The following is a 19,919-nucleotide window of genomic DNA, read 5'->3' on the forward strand; positions in this document are numbered from 1 at the left end:
GAAGCCCCCGCACTGTACTCCAAATGAGGGACATGGGCTTTCGAGGATCCAGAGATTGGCAGAAGGACTTCCAGCGCTGTCCCACCAGCCTGTCCATTCGTCGCTTGATTTTCCTCTGCACACGACGCGCCTCTCGGGGGTCCCTTACGTATTTGGTCAGTCTGTAACGTCTTTCTGCACACCGGTGAATAGCTTTTAGGTGGTCTAATTCGGCATCAAATTCGGTGCGCATTCTAGTTGACGTGAGGAAGCCTCTAGCAGCCTTCATTGCTGTTACTATAATGTCCTCCAAATTGGAAGTGAGGGCTTCTTTACACGCCTCTTCCATTCGAGTTTTAAATGCCATCCAATCGATGTGAGCGTGTTTAGCTGGGACGAACGTCCGAAGACCTGGAATCTTGAGGTAGGTGGGTACGTGGTCACTCCCGTGGATCTCCACATCACAAAACCACTGGACACGCCGGCGCAGAGACCGCGAAACTAGCGTCAGGTCTAGGCAACTGCTGTATGAACTGCCTCGCAGGTATGTCGGGCTGCCGTCATACCTGCCCACAGTTGGGGGTGGGTGTTGAAATCTCCGCTAATAATCCAAGGAACCCGGTTGCCTCCATAATTGTCTTCAACCTCTCGCAGTCCAATTGAGAGGAGGGGGACACATACGCCGCAATCAGTGTGAACTCTATTGATCCTTTTTTGACTATGAAACACACGTACTGATTGTCATTGTGGGGTTGAACTGGGCAGCAAGCGTACGTTATGTCGGTGCGGATGTAGACCAGAACTTTGCTGCGCTCCCCGCATGTCGGAACAAAGAAGGGCTCGTATCCGGAAAGCCTGATTGCTTGGGATAAGTTAGGTTCACAGATGACTAATATCGGGAAGTGGTTGTTGAAAACATATTGCGGAAAACTTGCGATTCGTGACTTTAGGCCCCTTGCGTTCCACTGGAAGACCGCAGCGCCCCTGACTTCCTCACGAAACGTGGGAAGCTGGCCAGCCATTATGTTTTAAAGATCTTGTAGTGCTGGAACCAGAGAGTCCAGCACCAGTAAGACGCTTCGGGCGGTTGACGATTGCAGGGCCTGTATCAGAGGGCGAATGGCGCTGACCACCGTCCCGAGGATCACGAGGGCTTGACGATCTTGCTCCGTCTCTAACGACAGGTGAGCTCGGCGATGGGTGTTTACGCTGAGGAGGCTCAGTAGGAAGTAACGGTGGAAGCGCTGGCCAAGCATCCGCACACGAAGAGGTCTGATTATCCTTGGCGATATTTCGCGGACTGGACACACTTGTAAGTGGCGGCACGGGAGGAGGTTGAGAAGGAGGTACCGTGGGCGCGTCTATGTGGTTGATTTTTAAGAGCATACACTTTCTTGGGTTCCTTTTGCGGCGTGAACGTATTTTCCGAACTGTCGCGGCAGCTTCACAGTGCGCAGAATTGTCCCGAACCATTTGCTTTAAAACGGCGCGCTCGTTTTTTAAGCGCGGACAATTCTTAGATGAGGCGTCATGAGGCCCGTTGCAGTTGGCACACTTAAGCACTTGTGCATTACATGACTCAGCGCTGTGAGCTCCGGCACAGCGAGAGCACACTCTCGTGTTGTCGCAGACCCCGCTCACATGACACAGTTTCAAACATTTCTGGCACTGCAGGGGTTTCGGAATGAATGGCCGCACTGCATGACGGAAATGGCCCACCTTCACGTGTGATGGAACGCTATCGCCTTGGAACAAAATCTTCACACAACGAGAATTGCCGAGACGTGATACCCGTAGAATTACGGTGCCATCATTTGCCGGCTTCACGAGTATAGGCAAATCATCTCGCGTGATAACCTCGTCGACATCATAAATTACGCCGGAAGAGGGCTCGTTCACGCCGAGGGGGATAACAGTACGTACTGATAATCCGCCGAGCTGGGTTATGGCCCGCAGTGGTTCCAACGCAGCCGCGTGGTGGACATCAACGGCTACAATGGCTACAACGGCTACAACGGCTACAGACGAGGTTTCCCATTGGATATCATGCCATTTACAACTTTCCAGACCTGTTTGGGTTTGTCCACTATTGAAGCAAATTTGTTTTCACAATAGGCCGTTTTAGCCTTCTTTAGATCCAGATTTAATTTGTTTCTAAATTTCTTAAATTCTTCGAAATCGGTTTGAGAAGTCTTTTTCCCTGAAATATTGGCAAACAATGGACCACGGGAAGGCCACGTTGAAACATATTTTGTGGAAATTTCCAAAGAGTGAAGCCTCGACAACCGTCGTCGGCGATTCCCAGACGAAACACCATCACCACTTTGACCCACTATTACGTGGCACACCAGCCTTTGTTTCGCAGTGCGGTGCGGCTATCGATGATGTACGGGCACTCCTTGATTTCGTGCCTCTGACGACGACAACGTTGATCCTTCATGTCGGCACTAAAGATATTACATCAAGCTCCGGAGCAACAGCGTTCAAAAGGCACAGCGCCCTACTTGGTTACATATCAAGAGAGCGCCCAGAAATCACCCGAATATATTCGAGCCTCATCTTGCGAAGGACGCCAAACCGTCGTCGAGGGAACCAAAATGGCGCGTCCGTGCACCGCTGCAACCAAGAAGCCAGCCACTTCAATCACCTTCTGCAACGCTTCTGTCGGCGTTCTCAACTCGTCTCCTTCCTACAGCACGGCTTCGAATGGCTACCGACGGCCCGTTTTCTAGCAGCTGACGGCCTGCACCCAAATTTCGAAGGCGTTGCACTACTTGCTGGCCATCTCAGAGAGATCTGTTTCAAGCCGTTCTACGACAAATCCTCACCTTCGTGGAATGACTGCGCACCTGCACCTCAACCGTGCAACGAAATTTCAGGTGCTGAAACTCCTGTTCCCCGTAACCAGCCGCAAAGCCACAGTCTTTCATCGAGCCCCACTTCTAGTGGTCCTTCCTTAAAAAACCAGCCTCCTGCTCCTCCGTCCAGCATCAACGAATGGCCTACATTAGCGTCCACTGTTTCCGTCAAGCATCTTCCCAACCACCTGCCTGCCGCCACAACTGCTACTCCTGCTGCTACAAGTAGCAGCAACCGCCCATCTACTAGCCGCACTAGCAACCTAACCTCAACGAACAAGACGCCACTTCAGCCACCCAATGAAAATGCAGTAGCTTCTTCAGCCTAGAGCACCCCACGTTCAAGGAACTCCACGTCTGGCATACTACTGTCAACGAGTGCGCCTTCGCCTCACCCACTATGTGCAAGTGTAGGAGCTATTTCAGCCTCGAGCAGTTCGTCGACCACCTCTAAGCCTAAGCCACGCTCCGCAGCACTACGTCGGACTACTCCTGCTACATCCTAAGGTAGCCACACAACCTCCGCAGTACCAATCGGAACTCCTCTCGGCATGGGAAGCATGACTGATTAGCCACGTAATTTTCCGGTAGCTGTGAATCCACGTCTTTTTCACTCGGATTTCTAAAGCTTAGAAAACTTGCCGAAAAACGTATTTGTCATGATTTGCATATTTACACCCTTAGTTGAGCCGCCGCGGTGGCTGAGTGGTTATGGTGCTCGGCTGCTGGCCCGAAAGACGCGGGTTCGATCCCGGCCGCGGCAGTCGAATTTCGATGGAGGCGAAATTCTAGAGGCCCGTGTACTGTGCGATGTCAGTGCACGTTAAAGAACCCCAGGTGGTCGAAATTCCCGGAGCCCTTCACTACGGCGTCTTTCATAGCCTGAGTCGCTTTGGGACCCCCATGAACCATAAACCATTTCCAACCTTAGCACCTACTTCGCAGCTTCAATCGTCCCGAAGGGCCTTCGGTTAACAGTAGAACCAGCTATACGTGAAATGTCCGTCAGAAATAAAGCGAAGTGGAACACAATACTAACGACCGCTTCACTTGAACTAACCAATGTCGTCTTAGAGCACTATGCCTCTTCCAAGAAAGTGCTTGTTAACAAAGAGTACCAAATGCGCTCTCATTACAAACTCGGTTGTGTCGAATCAGCTGCATCAGAAAAATATGAAACCAAAAAACTAAATGAACTTAGCGCCTTAAAAGCAAGAAAGTTACTTCGTGACAACGTGGAATGCTCTTTTCCCCAGCAACAACTTAATGGTTATGAACTCGCTCCTCATTCAACAGCCGCAGATTGCCTCTTTGCTTTCTCGGCAGTGCCTGCCATCAACAAAGAACTTAGTAATCAAGATAAATCGACCGTAATAAATCTCTCTGCTTACAAATTAACCTTGGATGAAAGCAACGTGTTGTCCCGTGGCCTTAGTTTTTGCTCCTATATAGGCGGATACAGCGAGTTCCAGCTGCTGAAAGATTTGGACAATTTTGCCCGCAACCTGCGCCTTCGAGAATTTTTTTATGACAAACGTAATTCTAACGCCCCGCGCAATCCATTGCCGTCTTACAAGCACTGGGCTCCTACAACACAGCGGGACAAGTGCCTAGAGTTGTATATTGGCGCCGTACAAAAAGATATTTTACAACTGTACAAGAGTAAGGTACCTTTCCACCGTAAACTTTCAGTTCGCGAAACTAAAGCAATGGAACAGTTAGCCTCCCGTAATGAAATCATCATTAAGCCTGCTGACAAGGGTGGAGCTGTGGTTGTAATGAACAAGAGTGATTATGTCCCAGAGGCACACAGGTAGCTAGCAGACAGCTGTTTTTATCGACTTCTAGACTATGACCCCACAAATCAGTTCAAAGAAATTCTCAAGAATACATTGCTTGACCTTTATAATGATAACCAAATTACAGAAAACATTTTTCGCTCAATCATTCCGCTTAGCTCGGTTACTGGTAGATTCTACTTGTTACCAAAAGATCCATAAAGTAAACATTCCGGGTCTACCCATCGTTTCTGGTCTCGGCACTGTTACGGAAAATCTATCCCGTTACGTCGATACGCTCGTTGATACATTCTCGCGGTAATACAGGACGTGCTACGTCTGCCGCTATGGACGAGGGTGGCGCTGGTGAACACTCTCAAGGCTCGCTTACACCCAATAAACATAAATACCCACGAGAGCAGCAGATTGGACAGCCGTCGCCGTAGCTCAGTTGGTAAGAGCACTGGACGCGATATTCGGAGGTCGTGAGTTCGGATCCCACCGGCGGCATGGTTGTTTTTTCTGATGCTTTATAAGTAACTTTATTTCAGCGATAGATTAATTTAATTATTATTATCCCCCCGATTATCACTACACATTAAAAAAAAAATTTAACCTTCCCCTATGCACCTTGGTTTCGGTGACTGTTTGCTCCCTTCATAAGTTTGTCAAAACGAGTCCCACATTTCTTTTACCTTGTCTGCTAATTGCTATAGGAGGGTCTCGGTCTTGGCAGTCTTGATGACATAGGTAGCATAAGAGGGCTCTCGCACAGTTTCCGCCCTCGCCGTTAGATGACGTTCCATGTCACACTCGCGGTAATACAGGACGTGCTACGTCCGCCGCTATGGACGGGGGTGGCGCTGGTGAACACTCTCAAGGTTCGCTTACATCCAATAAACATAAATACCCACGAAAGCAGCAGATTGGACAGCCGTCGCCGTAGCTCAGTTGGTAAGAGCACCGGACGCGATATTCGGAGGTCGTGGGTTCTGATCCAACCGGCGGCATGGTTTTTTTTCTGCTGCTTTATATATATATATATATATATATATATATATATATATATATATATATATATATATATATATATATATATATATATATATATATATATATATATATATATATATATATATATATATATATATATATATATATATATATATATATATAATCACCAAAAATTGAAGAAACATAACAGGATTTCATTCACGACGTTTCGGCTGTGAAACGGCCTTCATATATATATATATATATATATATATATATATATATATATATATATATATATATATATATATATATATATATATACAAAGGAGGGGCTTGTTTGATAAAGTTATGAAGGGGGCCAACAGTCACCGAAACCAAGGTGCATAGGGGGGAACGTTTAATTTTTTTTAATGTGTAGTGCTGATCAGTGGGATAATTATACTTCGATTAATCTATCGCTTAAAGAAAATTATAAAGCAGCAGAAAAACAACCATGCCGCCGGTGGGATCCGAACCCACGACCTCCGAATATCGCATCCGGTACTCTGGAGCACCGTGTGTGTGCGTGTGCGTGTGTCTGTGTGTCTCTGTGTGTGTGTAGTTGCGAAAACATTACGTACTTGACTGCTTAAAATAATATAGAGCGAAGTATACGCTTCGTTTAAGGAGACATATTTATTTTACTCGACGTTTCAACCGGAGGACCGATCTTTTTCAAGAGTATTGTAACGGGGGCCTAGGTCAGCGCTTAGGCGGCGGCGAAACACAGTCCCTGCTCTGTCAGGAAGAGCAGGCTCTCGCTCTGAGCGATGGCAGTGCGGCTAGGCTAATGCCCTTCATCTTCACAATATATATGTGCCCACTGTGGCAGGTGGCTGTTCAGTAATGTTTGGTGGCCGCGAGCGGTTGCTCGGGAAGCACAACCTGGGTCTCGCAAGCCGCACCGATGGCAGTGGCGCATCTTGTAGCCTAGCCGTTGCCTCAGTGCGCCAGGACTGATATCTGGACTGCCAGGGATTCAGAATGTAAAGTAGAGAATGACCAACGCCGCATATTTGAGAATTAACCCATCATCGCCTATCCAAACAGGTCCTATGCGTGAACAATGGATCCGAACAAAGGAACCGAGGTGCAAGGGCTCCTAATTCGCAGTTTGGCCAAACTACGCAAATCGACCTTCCATTTTTTTCCCCGTTTTCGAGAGCACGGGACAACTAGAACGGCGCATGCATGAAAAAAAAATAAGATATGCAGGAAAAAAGTAAGAGGAGCGAGCTCGCAGTTGTGGCTCCCGACCTTCCGTTGTTTTCCCGTTGCAGTTGCAAGGTGACAACACTCGTCGCCGCTACCGAGCTTTCCGGAGGGTGACGTGCTGCGCCCGTGCGAGTCCGCATGGAAGTAAGCGTAGGAGAGGCGCTGGAGACAAGATTAGGGCCGCTGTTTACACTTTACGCGGCTGCGATAAGCTCAGAGGGAGCGGGAGGACACTTTCTTTAAGAGGGCCGGATGGTCGCCGAGGGTTTGCAGTGCAGTGCTCGCACCTTCGCACCTGGCCGCGGTACGCGCGATAACGACCAAGGAGACGCGAAGGGAAAGAGACTGGCCGCAGCTGCATCGAAGGGGGACGTGATTGCGAGCTCGTGCCTCTATACTGTAAAAGAAGAAAAAAAAAAGTGGCGCAGTCGGACTACAACGGGGATTCAGCCACACTTGGCGGATATCCCTTGTGCGGTGGCGAATTTTAACTTTAAAAAATGCTGCATGGACACAATAGGAGCGCCGTGCTGTGGGAACCTAACGCTCTATTTCCTTTTAGCGCGCTAGCAATAAAACCCTGCATATTTTGGCGATGTTTGTCTGTCCGAAGCAACTGGCAGGTGGATCGTCTGCCCACCGGGCTGTGGGCAACCTGCCAGCAGGATTCATCGCAAACTATGCAAAGCACTCTGCATGAGACCACTATATCATCGCCGCAGACGAACATCCCACCTGTTCAACTGCCAGTCTCTCGCACTGTTGTGCCTCTACGGCCGCAACCGTCCCTGAGGGATTTTCGACACATCTCCCGGGTTCCCTATCACCATCTTGCTAGCCTTCCTATCGCAAGGCCGCGCATATCACGTTTACAAACACCATTGACGCACATCGCACCATTCTGCTGTCCCAGTTTACACCCACCTCTGGACCATCCTCTCTGCTATGGAGCCTGCGCCTTCCCCGCGTGCTTCTTTCAATGCTCGGCATCAGGAAGAAGATGAATTTATCCCCGATAGAACTGAAACAAGTCACCCTTGAATATGTCCATGATCACCATGCAACCGGCTGCACGTCTGCACCGATGCCTCAAAGAACCCCATTCGGGCTCCGTGGTCATCTTCTCAAGGACTTCAGAAATTAGAGTTAGGAAATCTCACCAGACTTCTCCGACGAGTGCAGAACTAACCGATATTTGTGTCTCCATTGAACATATCAAAGAGCACAGCCCCCAGCAGTGGTATATATTCACTGATTCCATACCAGCCCTCCAAGGCTTGCAAGCTGCTCTTCACCGGGGAGTCCATGAACAACTGGGCACGGAAATCCGAGAAATACATCAGTCCGCTATCGATAAAGGGCACGCTACCAGGACACAGCGGCATAGCAGGCAATCGCCGCGCGGTCGAACTAGCCACCAAGACGGCGATTGAGTGTCGATCCCCATTTCGACAGCACACGCAGCGGGCAGGCTGCGGGCACTTGCGCGGGAAATCACGCTTGTCTCGAGAAATTCCGGCCAGTTTTCGAACTTAGTTTAAAATACCTGGACCCTGACCTGAAGCTCCGGCTTCCACCCGGCCTACCACGACGTGACGCAACTTTGTTTTATCGCTTGTGGTTCGGTGTGGCTTTCACAAACCATTACTCCATTGTAATCGGTATAACTAATAGGCCTCCATATGTCATCTGCGGCTGCGACGAGACTATAGCCCACATTCTCAGTGAACGCGGGCTTGCATAGAGTCTCTCCGCTGTGTGCTGGAGCGTCGATATCCACGCCCGCTGAGGGAGATTAAGATTCGCGGCCAATGGCCGAGGCGATCGTCGGCGGTGAAGGCCTCCAAGGCACTGCTGCGCTTCTTGAGAATCTCGGGCCTACACGATAAGCTGTGATTTTACCGCACGCTTACTCACTTCACGAATTGACTTAATTTCCCTGCTACTCCTTTTTCTTCTACACCTTTATGTCCCCTCACCCCTTTCCCCCCAGCACAGGGTAGGAAACCGGTTTCTTGATCCAGTTGATGAAGGTGATGTCCTCAGGCTTGATGCTAGTCAACCTCCGTGTCTTTCCTCCACCTTCTCCTCCTCTTTCTCCTCCTCCAGCACTGTGCTTTGCTTTGGATGTCGTCGTCTTCATCAACTTCCATAAGAACTCGCCGTCTCAAACCAAGCTTCGAACCGGAATCGAAACCGAAGTGCGAGTGTACCTAATTCGCATTTGGACGAACCACGCTAAATAGTCCGTCATTTTTAACCCCAAGTGAAGTTTTACTTGTAGACGTTATAAATACCAAAAAATTTGTGTTCGTGAGTCAGAGCTATGAAGAATTAATTTTCTGTGTGTTTTCTTTTGTTCTACTCTCAGGTTAAATTTCACTTGCAGATGTTGAAAATGTTGAAAATTTGTGTGCACGTGTCAAAGCTTGAATGATTAAATCTGTGTGTTTATTTTATTTTAGTCCAAGGTTAAAGTTTAGTTGCAGATGTTGTAAATATCGAAAATTTGTGCACGTGAGTCAAAGCTGTGAAGAATTAATTTTTTTGCTTCCTTTTATTTTATTCTACTTGCAGATGTTGCAAACATCGAAAATTATTGCGCGCGAGTAAAAGCTATGAATAACGTGCTTTGTGTGCGCGTGCTTTTGTGCTCTTGCTGTCACCCTGCATGAGGTGACTGTGGGCTTTTATCACGCTGCCTTTTTCAGGCAGCTTTTGCCTGCAGCCCCTGAGTCTCTGTGAGGGGAAATAAAGCTTTTATTATTATTCGAAGCTGTTGATGCCTTTACATTAAGGTTTGTGTCATTCTTTCATGACTGTGTTTGTGGATCCCTACACGTCTGTCTGCTCACAACCAGAGATCTCTTTACGTCCTAGGCCCCCATGGTGGTTTAGTGGTTAAGGTGCTCGGCTGCTGACCCGAAAAAGGCGTGTTTGATCCAGGCCGCAGCGGTCGCATTTCGATGAAGGCGAATGCTAGAGGCCCGTGTATTGTGCGATGTCAGTGGACGTTAGAGAATCCCAGGCGGTCGAAATTATCCGGAGACGCAACTGCGATGTCTCTCATAGCCTTAGTCGCTTTGAAACTTCAATCCCGTTAGGCTATATTTTTGCCCTCTAGCTGGCGGTTAGATGTTTTCCCAAAGGTGTCTAGACGTGGCGACATGGAGACAATGAAGATACATCGAAACGTGTGTTCTCACTTGTGGTCTGGTAACGTCACTTCCAGACCTGGAAATCCGATAAGGCTTCTGATGGTATGGCATCAAATCTCGGGTGGGAAGAATGTGATGTAGACTTGTAAAGAATGCGGATTACTTATTCCTGTCCGGATAAGCACAAGTCGAGCTCTGCGTTATTTGAATTACCGCTTGCGTTGGCATGTGATAGACAGCAGCTCCACGCACGGTAATTCTATCGGATAACCGATACGCGGACGACATCTATTTCTTCGCGATCATTCAGCTTGCCAGAAAAGTAAAGCCTATCTATAGCTCGAGCACAGGTTGCCGTGGCTATACAGCCTGCGGAAGTTGCGTGCACGTGGGCCGTTTTCAGGTCCTCACGAGCTAACCAGCCGATGTGGTAGCCTTCGCGTCGCACTCGTAGGATTCCGCTGCATGGCAACGGAAGGTTGTACCCCAGCGCTGCACAGAAAGGATCACATCGCCGTTCGTGCTGGAGAGGCGGCCGGGGAGCCATTTGCACTTTTCTTGCTGCGGTGCGCCGCCCGTGCGAGGCGGAGAGTCGCGCGGTTCGGGCGCGCCTCGTGTATCGCGCAGCGGGTTCACGCGACTGCCGCCGGCGCACGTGACGACAGCTTGCGTCGACGGCCGCGACACGGCGCGTGCGACCAACGCCGGCCGGGCTCTGACGCCGGCCAAGCCCGCCTGGACAAGCGCCGCCATCCTCCGGCGAGCCAAGACCTCTCCTTGTTGCTTTGCTGCTGCATCCGGGCCGAGCGGGAGCGCCTCTCGCGCAGTTCTCTTCCGGCAAGAATCTGCTCTTCAGTGCTGCGCGCCCCTGCTCCGTGCGCGGTTCCTTGTTACTTTTAGTTCTTTCTTTTTTACTTTTCCCGGCGCCTCGTGGGACCCACGCGCTCTTTACGGTCATCGCCTGTGGGACAGCCGCGTTAGGATTTCCACAGCGCTTCACTACATCGCACCAAGCCTCGTGTCCCGTGCGCTCGGAGATCTTCCTCGTTGCAGGCGAAAGCGCTTATCGGCATCAAGGTGAGCACCGCTGCCCTGCGTCGAGAGCCCGCGCACATGCAAACAGCAGCACTGGTTGCCACGCGGTCCTCAGCTTCTCGTGACAGCGAACGGGTTGACGGGAGTTGAGGCCGCGCCAAGGTACTGGCGGCCGCCGGCAGCTGACAGAAGAGCCTCGGGTGCGAACAGCGCGCGTTGTACGTTAGTGACTGGCCACGTTTCTTTTTGTTTTGTTTTGCTGTTGTAGTTGTTTTGCGTTCTCTCTTTCACGCTTTCGCAGTCCCATTGAGAAAGAACATGGACGCTCAGCTGATCTTTTGTATGGTTTTGTAATGCCCGGATGGGCAAGAACAGAGAGCGGAGCTCGCACGTGTGGGATACTTCTGTAAGAGCGCTTTTCTATCCATGAAAGTAACATGCGGTGAAGCTTCGCTTCAAATGCACTTTTTCTTAACCGGTCTCGTTCGCAAATGGGCAAAGCGCAAAGGCAGCTGACAATAAGCCAGAAGAGTACATGTCAACAATGCAGCAATGCTAACCAATGGATAAACGCTGGCCAGAAACAACCGCGATCTGGTGTTGGGTGTCTAGCATTTATTGGTTTATTATTTACGCATTATTAAATTGTTGCATGCCAAAGCAGGAAAGAAGGCAGTGAGGCATACCTAGTGGAAGGTTTTGGATTACTTTCGGTCAGCTGGGTTTATTTAACGTGCATTGTAAAAGGCGTTTTCGCTGAGTTGCAGAATGGAAGAAAGAGAGGAAAGAAAGAACCGAATTCATCAGAGAGAGATTAGTCCTCAAGCCAGCATGCAACTTAACCTCACCTTATATAGCGTCAGCAGCTGCTCTTTTCAGAGAGATTTTTTGAGGCGCATCACAGTACTGCTGCATATGATAGAGTCGCTGAGTTCGCTTATTCAATAAATGCTTGCGCAAGTTACATATTTAATTCATTTCTTCAGTTTACCGTCTAGCGCTCTACAGTACGAGCTTTTGCAGTAGGCGCAGCTTCAGGGGATCGGGTAATTAACCTTGCCTTTCAGCAAGACTAGAACGAGTCAGAATTCCATCATGCGTCCTCACCGCAGCAAAAGTAAACATGTGATAGCTGTTGCAATCTCGCCTAGAACAACTTTCTGGGTTGACCGGCAGCGATTACTCCGGCATAACTTTGCGGTACCATGGTGTCGTGCGAAAGCGCTGAAGAGGCGACGCGTGTTGTGCCAGAAGAATAACTGCTAAAGAGATAAAAAATACAGATTTACTGTCATTGCTAAGCTTTACAGGTACCCAAGACATAGCTTTTTATTGTAGTTAATCACGCACTCGAACACAATCGCGTTAGTCTTCTGGCGCAAACTCTGAATTCTTTAAGAGCAAAGCGCGTGGTTTTAAAATTTGCCCCGTCATTTCTTTCCGTAGCTTTCTTACTGTTCTGAATATTCTAATGGAATGTAAGTTGCAAGTTTTACATATCTTTAATCTTGAACTCGTACTTTTTATTTGCGAAAAAGTTTGCTTTGGAATCAATAGTTCCACGTTGGGCGCCATATATGGTGCCAAAGGCAGTGCACGCTGTAAGCGTAACTTGGGCACTGGAACACCGGATTTAGTGGGAATTCCTGCAGCGGAAATGCCTTGTGCGGGGGGCTGCCCTAATCGCGGCCCTGTCGTGAGTCATAAAGACAGGAAAGTGCTAATGAGATTCAGCAACGGGACTGTGCCAGCCATGGCGTTACGTCTCGTCAGAAAGATATATAAGGTAGCTAAAAGAGTTTTCCCTGCTTCTGATGTCGCATTAGGAAAATGAACAACCTTCTCTAATGCTGGAAAAGCGCTTGGGGTGTGCACGACAGCCTGATCACCCGTTCGAATATGACTGCCGAGAGAGCATTGAAAAGCAGGCTGTCGTCGTTCGTCTTGGGCTGTGCAACTTGGACGCCCTCCAGCGAACCTGGAAGCGCATGGCGCGTGTTCGGATGCTGCCATTCTATGGCCGTGTGTCCGGAGACTGCGGGGTGTATAACAGCGGCCACAGACGACCACTTGAGACCAACGCCTGACAGTGCATTCGGCCACAGCATTATTCTCAATGGTTTTACATGCTCCGTGGCTTGATTAGGCTGCGGACAAGCTCACCTTAAAATCAAAGAGCAGGCAACCTTGAATGACCTGTTTCGACGCCTACATTTTCCCTCGCCATCTCAAACTATGGCTACTGTGAGGGAATGTTTTTCCCTGTGAATGTTCGGACTTCTAACGTGGCCATTTTTTTAGCAGACTAGACAGCTATGTCCATATCGGTGATCGCTTTTGCAAAAACAAATAACTTTTTAATTTCTTTGTATTGGTAAGCTATATTTATATCGCGTTCATTTTCGCTGATCAAACCACCGTCGGCAACCCGCCGGGAAAAATGGGTACAAGCGTCCCGCGGTCCGGCGCACGGCTTCCTCAAGGGTGTGCGTTCGGAACAGCGTCCGCCAACCCCGCCGCGTCCTTACGGGGGCGAAACCAGTTTCGAACGCCATCGGCCTGGAAAGGTGGTTCGTGATTCATTTGAGAGGTATTCCAGTAAAATGAGTTGTGGGGCTAGTTGCTCCATTCTCATAGTTAGTTCTTGCGCACAAAAACTGTCCTTCCCTGTCTTTACTGTGTCGTCTTTTTGTGAGCAAGAACTAATTCTGATTCAGTTGCGAGTTTGAACGGAGTTTCGAGAGTTCAGTGGGTTTAAATGACTGCGCTCTAAGAGAGTTCAGCAGATGAGAGTAGGCCTCAACCTTCGAAGCTAGTTTCGAAAGTTGGTCACTGCGTCAACGGGAAAAAAGGGCCACAATGGGCTTATCCGCACGAGGCGGATTTCGGTCTCTCGCGGATAGATTTTCCATCGAGAGAGGACGAAGTGACCAGAGGCCCTTTTCCAAGCATTTCACCCCAGAATAGCCGAGCACCAGGCCGGGGAAATCTTGTGCTCCCTATAAAGCCGGTGGGTACCCGGCGGCGCTGGGGATCGAACCCAGCACGTCCCGAATGCGAGGCGGATGCACTACCACGAGGCTGCCACCCATAAATTTTCCCGACAAAAAACAAAGAAACCTCATTTACACGCTTCATTTGGGGATTCCTTTAAAAGGTTCCTTGTCATGTTTGGTAACGTGCTTGCAATGATGCGCACGATAGTAACGGGGCTCAATAATCAACGGCACCATCCAGAGCTCGAAACAGCGGATCATCTACGATCGGATGAGTGGCTGGCACAGACTTCTTCTCAGGCTTTCAAAGCTCTTCGGTGCGCTCGCAAACCCGGGCCGCGGCAGCTCTTGACGGTCGCGGCACAGGGCTGACGTCGTGCCAAACGGATGGACGTGCGCTGTCGCACAGATACGTCCAGGATGCTTGACCCGAGGCCAGCGTCGATAACGGCCTCGCAAGCAGGGATCGATAAGTTGGAAGGTTCCTTCGCTGAACGCATCCTCTTCGCGGGCACGATGCGCCGCCGATAAGGGACTCCCCGCTCGCTCTCATTCTTTTTTTCTCACCACCAGGGTTTCCGCGTTTAAGAGGTGCTCTCCGTATCGCCGTCTCGTGTGCTGACACTCGCAGTATCGGGTTGTGTGCGCCTCTCGCGCCAACAGCAGCCGCGAAAAGCAAATGGTTTCCCGCGAATATCGTCGCAGCGAACCGAATTTTCGGAAAATGACATAGGCGGGGAAGAAAGGTTGAAGTTGCGCAACATAAGCGAGTCGATGTCGTTAAAGGCCAACGTGTGGGTGGAGAGAAGTCGTGGGGAGCACGACGCGCGAAATCGCCAGACGCTGAAGACAGCACTGCCGTGTACCTGAGATCCTGCTTGTTGATCCGCCAGCTCTGCGGTTAACATTGCTACATAGTGTTATTTCTTTTTTGTTTACAATTGAAAGGTTTCAGTTTTTTTTTTCAAAGGAAATGGCTTTCTGTATGCATCTCCTGGCTTCCTCTGCACGTTTAATAGCGGCCTGACTCTCGCGGTTTGTGCGAATAGAGCGAGCGTGTTGCTCTACGCAAGATCGGCCGGGAAAACCACTCGAGAAAACGCACGTGATAGTCGCGAAACGTGTGAACATTAAAATCAGCGAGCACACAGACAAGCATACGAAAGGTTTGCTGTCGGTGCTCGTCTTTCGCAGAGCTTCGCCGGCGTTTCTTCCTCTCCATCCTCACTGCGGTTATCGCCTGGACTCGGACACACTGCGCATCCTTTATTTTACCACGGGCAGTACTACGAAGGGTCACCTTTCAGCAAACGGGTCTTGCAGTGCGAGTTGTCTCTTTTTTACTCTCCGCGGCTCGCGAGAGTGACCGGAGGCTCTTCAACGACACTCGCCATGCTGGTCTAGCTACGGCTGCTGAAAATTAAGATAACTCACTACTGGGCAAATAAGGCAAGAACGAGGTTTACAACGACATCCCTTGCACGACCTGGCTTGCCTCGACTAAGGAGGCAACAGCCTTATCTTTCCGTGCGTGTTATTTTTATTTTTGGATTCGCACTGGTTCCTACCTCTCCACGCAATTCGTAGAGTCACTGCTAGATTACCTCTGCACACGGAGCCCGTTTCAGTGATAGAGGGCGTAATGGGTAAAACTATATTTGCGACGTCAAATTGCGCTGAATCCAAGTCAGGACGGCGAAAATAAAGTCATGCAGTGTGTGTCGACGCAGTGTGGTCCACCGAGGCCTACGGTTGACAACGGAAACGAGAACAGCTATACCCAGCTTTAGTGCACGAACTTCACAGGACAGCTTCTCGGAATAGTAAGAATGGCAGGTGTCATTTAGACTATTTCGAGTTTGCTGACAATGCCTCTTCTATATATCGGTCCACGAAGCAGCCTTTGCTGGAGCCAGCCGATCCAGAAAGGAAATGGTGCAGCAGCGTCTCGCAAACTAAAAACAGTGCTGCGACGACGGACAAGAAGGACAAGCGCTTCCTGATTCCCCCATAAGAATTTGTGCCCACCTCTTTTCACACAAACCAAAGTTATCTGTAGGCATGTGGACAAAATAACAAGAGAAACATGTGACGCCTATTACATCCATGTGATGGTGACACGTGCGTAAGCTGAGCTTCAGTGCTCCTTTATGGCTGTGAGATCGAATATCTTTATTCTCATGATCAGAAGGGAGGCGCATGAGTCCTGGTTGTGTTAGATAGTGTATTAATACCTGCGCTTTTTCAATAACACTTCTTCTTCTTCTTCTTCTTCTTCTTCTTCTTCTTCTTCTTCTTCTTCTTCTTCTTCTTCTTCTTCTTCTTCTTCTTCTTCTTCTTCTTCTTCTTCTTCTTCTTCTTCTTCTTCTTCTTCTTCTTCCTCTTATTATTATTATTATTATTATTATTCGTCTTCTTCTTCTTTTTCTTCTTCTATTTATTCTTCTTCTTATTCTTCTTCTCTTCTTCTTATTCTTATTCTTCTTCTCTTCTTCTTCTTCTTATTCTTATTCTTCTTATTCTTCTTCTTCTTATTCTTCTTCTTAATCTTATTCTTATTCTTATTAATCTTATTCTTATTCTTCTTAATCTTCTTCTTCTTCTTCTTCTTCTTACTCTTCTTATTCTTATTCTTCTTCTTATTCTTATTCTTCTTAGTAAGCATGACACATACCCAGGCAGGGGGATTGGCCAAGGTTCAGTAGATAATCCCAATGAAGTAATAAACCTTCAGCGCTTGCCTTTCTTTCTTGACCGTCGTCGCAGCGCTGTTTTTAGTTCTTCATTGATGCACCAACTCGCTCAGTTTTCGGTTCTTTTTCGTCTCGTAAAAGTAAAGCGAAAAAGGGTTATAAGCATTGAAAATGCCCCGGCAAATTAAAGAACATAGCGGATATGAAAGTGCAAGCTCGACTAAGAAAGTCATGACTACGCCACAGAAAATAATAAATATCATTGCTGCAACAAACGAGGTTTGCTGCATGACAGGCATTTGTGCAGCGAAGCCACCAACGCCTTGTTATGCTTTAAACCACTTCCGACTTTTATATTGACCGCGCAATGGTCGTGCATTTTATTGAATTAATTTACTTCTGTGATTTTACCTGTTATTAATTGTCATTTAATGCTTATATCTGCAACACGTTGAATTTTCCATACGTGCTACCTGACTAAACTCCTGCTAACGCGTGCCCACTGCTCTGTCTGCGCTTTGTGCAGATAAATACTAGTTGATATTTTGGAGCCTGTCATTCCTGCCTCGGCACTGCTTTATTTGGGCAGCAAAACCGGACTGCTCGCGTGTTAGCTGCCTTAGACGATCGATTTGTTCTGAAGAAACACAGTCGCACAAATATTGTACGTAGCGGGAAAAAATAGTATCTCCTATTTATTGCTGTTCATTTTTCTTTAATTGTTGCCTTTATGAACGCATGACGGCTATAGAGCAATTGGAACGCAAACTTTTCACCATAAATTAAAGATCTCTTACCATTAACTACGTCACTCGTCCGTTCTTTAACCCGCAAATAATATCTCTGCTGTAGTTACCATCGTCTTTACCATCATCATCAAAATTTCCTGTAAGATTATATCCGCTGCACGGCTGAGGACTCACTCATTGATCTCTTATGTATAAATGCTGCCTACCCTTTCCCGTCCGACTCCCTAATTTCATATCCGCATCTGACTTCCCACAGCCCCTCTCCCTGGGAATGTAAGCGTCGCCGCGTTTTGCCCCGTAACAAAGCTATTCAACGCAGCAACGCTAGGAGAATGCCTTGATCCCTTTCCTTCTGTGACCCTGAGAAACCATCGCTTATATGCTATTGCTGTTACAAGCCCCACCAAATTACTTTTTCAGGCCTTGATTTCCGCTAGAATTTCGTTAGTGTTTTTTCTTTAGCCGGCGCTGTTCTTTTTTTGTTTTTAATAGTAATGAATAAAGCGTTTCTTAAACAATATCAAAATACACAGTCCTGCGTGTCAAATCCAGACAAGGGCTTGAATGACAGGGCGCGGCAACTGGATACAACGCATAACAACACAAATGTAGTGACTGATGCACAAGGTTCCCCTATCTATATGTCTCGCTGCGCTATTCTCATCCCTATTTCAAGCCTTTCCCTTAGCCTCCTAAGTTCGGCCTAAGAAATTAGTTACGGCAGGATACAGTTGTCACATGCTTTTCCACTCGACAGTAAGCTGCTATTCCGTACTTTAGATTGTTTGCTAAATTCAGTCCTGCCCATTCTTATTCTCCTGGCGTTTTCTTTCTCGTGGTGCGTTTTTTGGGTCACTACTTATTCTAGATTGACGTAGTTACTACTACTCCGCCAGTTCGCTACCTTCCTAAACTTGCTCCATTTCATACTGCTCAACACTCTACCAGCCGAGCTGCTAATTAATTTGCCGATTGTACAAGACCGCACTTTGCTTCAGGTTTGGTGTAGAGAAGCGCTTATCATCAATGCAGGAGCTATAATCAATGCAGCAAACCCAATATCTCGGCCTCACACACCACTATAAATCACAACAAATTATTTGTCTTTATAAAATAAGTGCTTCGTTTTATCACATCACCTGTCGTCCACGGAGGAATGCTCAGGCAGCTTTCTGTAAGGATACATCTTACGTTTATGAGTTCACTAGTTCCTCGTACCTCCTCAGGAGCCAGTCACAGAAGTGCTATAACATTTTTGAACACCGCAGCACAGATATGGCGGGAAAAGGCAAAAAAATTGGCAGAGGCACTTAAGCTCCGCCTGAAGGGTATGACGAGATAGCGTTTAATGGGTTAGTGCCCACATATGCAGAATTAGCCATTCTCATAGATACCTGGGAGTCATACCATTCCTGGTACAGTGATTAAGCGATGCGCCACTGCCCTGCGATGGCAGGTGCTGCCACTGGTGGGGTTTGTGTGACCCAGGTTGCTCTTCCTGAGCAACCTCTCGCGACCGGTCATTAATTTACTGCCACCTGCCACTGCGCAGTTTGCTCACAATCCGGTGGTCGGCAGTTCTGATGACGCCGCAAGGTCACGTGACCTAGGTGGCCCACGTACGTCCTAGGTTGCTTCTTTTGAGATCTGTCGTGGATTTTTCGCTGACTGTAAACGACGCCGACGAAGACGCATAACTGTCTTGTGCATTACACAGTTTAAATGAGCTGACGAGAAGAGCTATCAACTTCAAAATAAATAAATAAAGAGTTGAATATTATTTCATAACTGAAAGTTTTGCGATGAAGCAATTTTTATGCAGAAAGCTTAACCTCTTCTCGTTTTTTCTCAATAGTTCCAACCGAGCAGTTCTCAATATAGGCCCGAGGGTGTTGGCGCCTTGGAGCCCTCGAATACTGGACCCGGCTCTACAACGCACGTGTTGTTCATTTTTGCCTGGAGTATTCAGAACTGTCGCCCTCTGCTGTTGGCCGCTCTTCTGCGACGCACGATAGTTTATCGGGCGGGTCGCGTTACGATGCAGGAGGAAACGATCACCCGGCCGTCGCAGGATCCGGAACGGGTGCTGAGTTCCAAGGCCGCGTTTCATTCCGAGACTGCAGGCGAGAGCGCAAAGGTACAAACTGTAATATTTTGGAGAGCAGGCCGAGTGTTGCGCGCGACGCATGCTGCCGCGTTTTCTTGTTCCTTCTTGTTCTTTTTTTTTTCTTCTGTATTGCCGTATATCCTGACGCCCGAGGGGATGGTCAAGAGTCTTCGAACGATCGTGTACACAGCGTTGCAGCGTGCCGGAAATGTGCTTCCATGAGTTCTTGGCGAATAAATCTTTTTTCTTTTTCTTTCATTCCTCCAAGCGGGATATAAAGACATTACAAAACTGTTACCGTCTTGCATTGCCTGTC

At 48.3% G+C, this 19,919-nt stretch overlaps 1 protein-coding gene across 1 annotated transcript in view; it reads left to right on the top strand.

The window, feature by feature from the left end:
* The first annotated feature begins 10,749 nt into the window (after positions 1-10,749).
* The window catches only part of LOC144136214 (uncharacterized), a 70,978-nt gene continuing 61,808 nt past the window's right edge, over positions 10,750-19,919 (top strand). Inside the window, exon 1 of the mRNA XM_077668336.1 lies at positions 10,750-11,100. The gene's annotated coding sequence lies outside the window, so the exon portion shown is untranslated. The remainder of the gene's footprint in view (positions 11,101-19,919) is intronic.

Source organism: Amblyomma americanum, chromosome 6, assembly GCF_052857255.1.
Source record: "Amblyomma americanum isolate KBUSLIRL-KWMA chromosome 6, ASM5285725v1, whole genome shotgun sequence".
Classification (NCBI taxonomy): domain Eukaryota; kingdom Metazoa; phylum Arthropoda; class Arachnida; order Ixodida; family Ixodidae; genus Amblyomma; species Amblyomma americanum.